The sequence below is a fragment of the Lepisma saccharinum genome, chromosome 7 (assembly GCF_977018435.1).
Source record: "Lepisma saccharinum chromosome 7, izLepSacc3.1, whole genome shotgun sequence".
In the NCBI taxonomy this organism is placed as follows: domain Eukaryota; kingdom Metazoa; phylum Arthropoda; class Insecta; order Zygentoma; family Lepismatidae; genus Lepisma; species Lepisma saccharinum.
The window spans coordinates 17269814-17276833 of NC_139235.1; positions in this window are offsets into that span (position 1 = coordinate 17269814).

Sequence of the window (7020 nt, forward strand, 5' to 3'; positions counted from 1 at the left end):
CACATGGTGAAATATTCTTCAGGTAAGTTGGCAACATTGAACCGCAATTGATGTTACCAGTGTTGTCAACTTCTATTTGTAGGTTAGCTTCGCCTGTAAAATATCACATGGTGAAATATTCTTGAGGTGAGTTGGCAACACTGAACCGCAATTGATGGCACTCAACCCGTGCACCTCCACTAGTCAGTGTTGCCAACACCCATTTGTAGGTTAGCTTCGCCTGCAAAATAACATGTGGTGAAATATTCTTGGGGTGAGTTGGCAACACTAAACCGCAATTGATGGCGCTCAACCCGTGCACCTCCACTAGTCAGTGTTGCCAACTCCCATTTGTAGGTTATCTTTGCTTGTAAAATATCATATGGTGAAATATTCTTGGGGTGAGTTGGCAACACTGATCGCCAATTGATGGCGCTCAACTGAGCTGATTACACTAATCAGTGTTGCTAACTCCCATTCGTAGGTTAGCTTCGCTTGTAAAATATCACATGGTGAAATATTCTTGGGGTGAGTTGGCAACACTGATCGCCAATTGATGCTGGTGAACCCGGCTACCTCCACTAATCAGTGTTGCCAACTCCCATTTGTAGGTTAGCTTCGCTTGTAAAATATCACATGGTGAAATATTCTTGGGGTGAGTTGGCAACACTGATCGCCAATTGATGCTGGTGAACCCGGCTACCTCCACTAATCAGTGTTGCCAACTCCCATTTGTAGGTTAGCTTCGCTTGTAAAATATCACATGGTGAAATATTCTTGGGGTGAGTTGGCAACACTGCGAGAAAGCCTCAAGCGTTGCCAGCTCCTTGCTTGAGGTTAGGTTATACCCAAAAACAAAAACCTTGGTGATTTTTTCGAGTGAGGAGCTGGCAACACTGCGAGCCCCACCGAGCCCCATTTTCGGTTGGCGAACCGGTGCCACTGTACTACTCTGTAGGTTAGCTTCGCCTGTAAAATATCACATGGTAAAATATTCTTGAGGTGAGTTGGCAACACTAAACCTCAATTGATGTTGCCAGTGTTGCCAACTCCCATTTGTAGGTTAGCTTCGCCTGTAAAATATCACATGGTGAAATATTCTTGGGGTGAGCTGGTAACACTGCGAGAAAATGAGGCTCATGCCTTACGAGAGAAATCCATTAAGGCGAGCCTCACCGAGCCTCATTTTCGGTTGCAGAACCGGGTTGATTACACTACTGACGATGCCTCCCCCTCCCGGACCGAGCTTTCCACTCAATCTAGAGAAACACTCCTGTCCACTTTATTTGGGCGATGACACAGACTGATGGGGGAAACACCAGAAAGCCAGTCTTCCCTCTGATCCCGCAGGAACACACGGGACTCTCCCCCACTCTCCCAAATTGCCATCGGGCCCTCCCTAGCCATGGACAAAGGGGATCCCCCGGCGGGAAGACAACCCAGCCTTGCTCCATCATCGAGGACATCAACCACTGCCCTCATTATCAGACGGTCTGGAAAAGGGGGAGGACGCGTCACGTCAACCCTTAACGCTTCCACACCCCCAGACGCTTTTCACCCCAACCCTAATTCACACCCTTGAAGGGTATATAAGTATTTCGGGACGTTTCATTTGTTTATGGCTACGGTCTTCTTCCTCCCCTTTGAAAAATTAGTATCAAATATTTGCTTAAGCTTTCGTCGCTTGCACCCCCTGAACCGTGGCTCGTAAATTTGCTCGGCACGGCACCTTACGCCACCCCCAACCCTCTTTTACGCCAAGCGAGAAGTCGTCATTAACACCAGACTTCTTTGATGAATCCACACCCCTTCTCTTGACTGCCGTGCGTTTGGTATCACTGCAGGATACTGCTGAAATAATGTCTGAGAGGGGAGCGAATCTACTTGCCGTTAAGTGGTGAATGCATCTTCTTCCTTTTTTAAATGAAAGTCTATTTTCGCTTAATATTTTCGAGGGGAGAGACTTGATCTTCCCTCAGTATTTGCAGTTTTCTTATGAGAACTCAAGCCTTCATTACTTGGCTGTAAACTTCTCTCCCCCCGACACAACTTGGAAAAGCCATTTTCAGGATCGTTGTTTGCAAAAGTAAAAAAATCACAAAGAGCCATATCTTTCCTTCCCTCCCTGATTGAACCTTGCAGATGGCACTTAACATTTTCTTTCCCACATCCACTGCGAGTTTTGTCAGAAGTTATTATAGTATTATACAGAACCGTGTTAGCCTAATGTGTTACTGTAACCGTCTCGCACTGTAGGCTGAGTGGGACCGATGACCACCCACCATCGTGACAAAATTGAGGAGCTACGAATGAATAGCGTAAGCTACAACGACGACTGGAAGTTCGTTGTGCTGGCCACACGTCACCCCGTAACTGGTTGGATGATTTATTTATGTATTTGCCATCTACAGAGAAAGGATATCGCCAATTACAAAGGCATATATATAAATGATATACATATGAATATAAGTGAAATTAAATTACATACATACATATTACTTAGAAATAACCATCATATTAGTATACTTGTATAATGTAGAGTAATGCCGTGCTCGTGTATATTATCCATAAATCCACAGTCCATATTATCGTAAGGGAATATAGTCTAAAATCCAGTGGCGTATACTGGGTTAAGAACCTGATCTATCGCACCATATCATAGTGTTCGAAAGGACAAAAATTTCCTAGTGGGGGTGTTTTTTTTTAAACTCATTTGGGGTGGCGGGTTGAAGTGATGTGACTCTATGATTAAAAATATATACCTCATAAATAAAACATGGAAATATACACTGTCAGTAAGGAAAGGATTTCAAGAATTTCATTCTTATTTGCATAAATGAGAGGCCCATATTGTGAAATATTATGTAGGCCTTTATACGAGAATAAAAATAAAATTTCAACCTACCTATTTTCACGATTATAAGTTCGGGTACTCCTTGTTGGCGCAGTAATAACATCGGTGCCTTGAAACTAAGGGGTCCCGGGTTCGATGCATGGTGGTTTAGATACCACTTTAACTATAGGTCCGATCCCCATTAGCCTATCTGTTCATAAAGTGAACATACAAGAAAAATCGACAACGATTTGGAGCTTATCGTAATTCGTAAGTCGAAACGACAGCTTGCTAATTATGTCCCTCCTTTCAGTTCACTACACAAAACACAGCACACATCATTCACAAAAATACAATCCCCTCACTACTGTATTCACACGCTGCCTCTAAATAAATTCCACGCACCAAGACCACTCGACGCGATCTAGACTAGAACTGGTCCTTGTCATTTCGGTAAACCATTCCCGCTCAGCCAACAATTTTCTACTCCCCACTGTATCTCTAGTTGTTTGAAGGTCAACGACCTCTTTTTCAACTCCTCTGCAAGCGTTGAATTATGTTCTTGTCCCTGCCACATGACACTTTCCCCTTGCCGCCATAATTTGGCTTCAAAAGTCCCCATTCCTGGGAATATTACATGCTGGGAAAAATTGGTTTGCAACATTGACCCAGACAGTTGAGGAAGTTCAGACGGTTTTTTCCCCGCCATATGCAACCCTGTTCTCTCTCCTGTAACAGTTTGACTCCACAATTCCCCGATCCTGGGGAAATTACATGGTGTGAAAAATTGGTTTGCAACATTGATCGGAGCCCTATCAAGCTTACCCGTCACTCCCGTGGAGTTGCCCGCCAGCTGGGCCAGCCGTCTCGCGAATTCAAAGAAAGCGGGCAATGTTTCCAACTTCTAAGAAATAGGTTCATCTTCTTATTGAAATGAAAAATTTTATGCACATTTTTTGATTGATATTTTTTTTCTGCATTTTATTCCTCGAGTCTGGGCTTCGCAGATAGCTTAGATAGCCCCGAATATACGCCTCTGCTAAAATCATATAAGGGTTGCCCAAGTGAAAGTGAGACTCTTGTTTCTTCTCTGTAATGATTTAAATGTAGGAATATATGAGCATGCAGGAAGTAAAAGTTATCCATGGGTGACATATCCTCTACACATAATCACCTTGTCTGTTCAAGCAAGTGTCCCAACGTGTCACAAGGGTATGGATACACTGAGCGAATGTCGTCCGTGGTTGACAGCGGAACCAATCTTCACTTTCTTTCTTCGACGAGAAGGGCCCATTGCTTTTGGATTGGCTGGACGCAGGTGGGACTGTCAACGCAACCAAATACTGCACTACCCTAAACAACATGAGGGCGTGCGTTGTCGTGCAACAGAAGAACCCATTTGACAACATGCCATGTCGCTTACTCTTGATGGTCGATTTCAGTTTGTTTAGGGTAGTGCAGTATGTGGTTGCGTTGACAGTCCCACCTGCGTCCAGCCAATCCAAAAGCAATGGCCCTTCTCTATATTTATATTTATATTTATATTCACACAGACACCCTATATGTATATCAACATAGGTAAACATACACAACATATTCTACAATTTCCCACCTCTGCTGAGACATTTGGAAGTGAGGTTGTTAGTCGCTAGGTAGGCCCTGACCCCCAAGGGCTGTTGCTCTACGCTTTACTGTAGCCACGTGGCAACTAGGGCCAGTGGATTTCTTGCCCAGACATGTCTAGTGATTTTGATTTCGAATATGAGTTTCAAAAGAACAGTAAAACCACAGGTCCACATTAGTGTCTCTACGATGACTTAATGGTAACGATGTCGCCTTGTAAATTGTAATCAAGTGGCCCCGCAAACGGAGGCACATTGTACACAGGTTCTAATTGCACTTTGAACTGTAGGTTAAGTGCAGATTAGCGAATCAGCATAAAGCAGTCTTCAGACCAACATTCCAAGCTCCATATCTTTTAGAGCCTGATCTCAAAAGGGTGAAGAACCTTTGTCCTATGCATATATACATTCTATTATACTTTTTTATTACTGTATTGAAGCATTATTTAGTCACCCTCCTTAGCGGAATGGCAATCACAGCGCGCTACGAGAAAGAGGTTCCGGGTTCGAATTCCGGCCTATGCATGAATGTTCTTTGTGAGTGTCCCTTCGTCAATTTAATCATATATTAAGCAAAATAACAAAAATCAAATTGTGTCAGTGGTCGAAGTGGGGAAAGCGGGTATGCTTGTTCAACCCCCCTTTCTCAAAGTAGGATAGTTCTCATAGACATCCACTCACCTAATTTACTGTCTCCATGCAAGCAACCATACAAGTCGTAAATACAAATCTCTTTAAAATTAGCAATTTTAATAGAGTGAAAAGCTCCAAATATATGAAATATTTTACTGGGTATTCCGCCCCCCACTAGAACGTATCTATGTACTATTTACATTTACAAGCTGACCCCCATGGCGGAGTGGTTATCACATCGCGCTGCGACACCAAGGGTCCCGGGTTCGAAACCCGCTCGAGCATGGTTGTTTGTGAATGTCCATTCATCAATTTCATCATTTCATCACTCATCCCCATCTTCGCAAATTAGCCAAGAGACACAAAACGCGAAGTAAAATAAACTAAATCAATCAATCAATCAATCAATCAATCACTTTTACAATTCCAGCCCCCCTCCCATCTGACTGGCCATTTTAGTTCTCCTCTTCCTCCACACGGGGAGATCTCCAACGTAGGCGCCCAAAAGTCAACCTCACCTTCACGTAGTACACCCTGGACTGCATTTTGCAGACGAACGAGGCTCTGGCGACTGGCACTAAGGCCTCAGCTTTTAACGGAAGTCAGGAAATTTTAGGATTTTATTTATGCAACGCTAGAGTTGTTATTTGTAACGATAAAGGGCTGGATCCCGTATAATGTGATGGGTGCAAAGTAGCCTAAGTGCTGACGTGCCCAAATTTTTAAAATCAAATTGTTCCTTAACACCTTTTCTCCTGAAGCCGTTAGTGTCTCTCTTTTCTCTCTTCTTATTCATGTATACTAAAAATTATATCATTTATAACAAAATAAATAAATGAATCACGTGAAAGCGAAGCAAATGAAAACTTCTCATGTAGGACATTCGGGCGGGTGTGCACGAACAGTACGTCATTTTGACTCCTGCTGTCCAGCAGCGCTCCTAGTGGCGTTCTCCATTACTACACGAGGAAACGGATTAACCTTTACGAGTTCCGCCACAACATTTATGAATTATGAATTGCGATGTGCGTCAGCTATTTATCTTGGGACAGCATTGCATTCTGGGAGCCCGCACGCGTACTAAAAATCAGCCCAACAATATTTCGGCTTTTGAAAAGAACAAAACGATGCAAGACAAAAAAGAATCGTTATGTATTTATCCTGAATGTCCATGCCCCGCTTGCCCAGGTCGTGCTGTGGCGGAATTAATTCTCGTACTCTTCCCCCGACGTTTTTTTTTGCGCTGCCCGGTAGATGGCAGCAACACAAGGTTTTATGAATACCAAGCGTCGTAAATCATTCACGAACGAAACTCCCACCGCATTTTGATGATGTTTCATTTCATTTTCAGACGGTGAACCTTGGATGTTTTCCAGTGAGGTTTACGGAAACCACAATTGCGGAAACCATATTTCACTGCTGACTCTTCCCCTTACATTTTTTCTGTGATTTAGTATGTGAAGCTTATTTTTCATAACCTATTGTTAATTACAAAACTAAATTGTTCTTCCATACCTACTTTCTATTGTTATTACCTCTCTATTTTACTTTCATGTCTCAAGTAGCCGAACGCTGCTTACGTGAGAAACAAATGGGTGTCGGATTCACACCGCATGTTGCCAAACCTTCTGCACATAGTTTCTACAGCAGAGAAGATTAAGAAGAAAATGTAACAAAACAGAAAAAGTTACAAAGAAAATATTTCAGGAGCAGGTTCTTCGGAACGCACACAGACGCAAAGGCAAAATTAGGCTTGGCAACACTGGTACAGTACAGCCGATCTTACTTGCGCAGCGTTCACTTCGCAACTGAGATTGCAGCCCCAACAGAAATAAACAGCATTCAAGGTCCGGTTTGGGTGGCGTTCGGTACAGTTAAGCCCATGCAAAAGCACCATTAAGGAAAGTTAAGCACCATTCTTGAAGAGGGAAGATAGAAGTTTATTAAATGTCT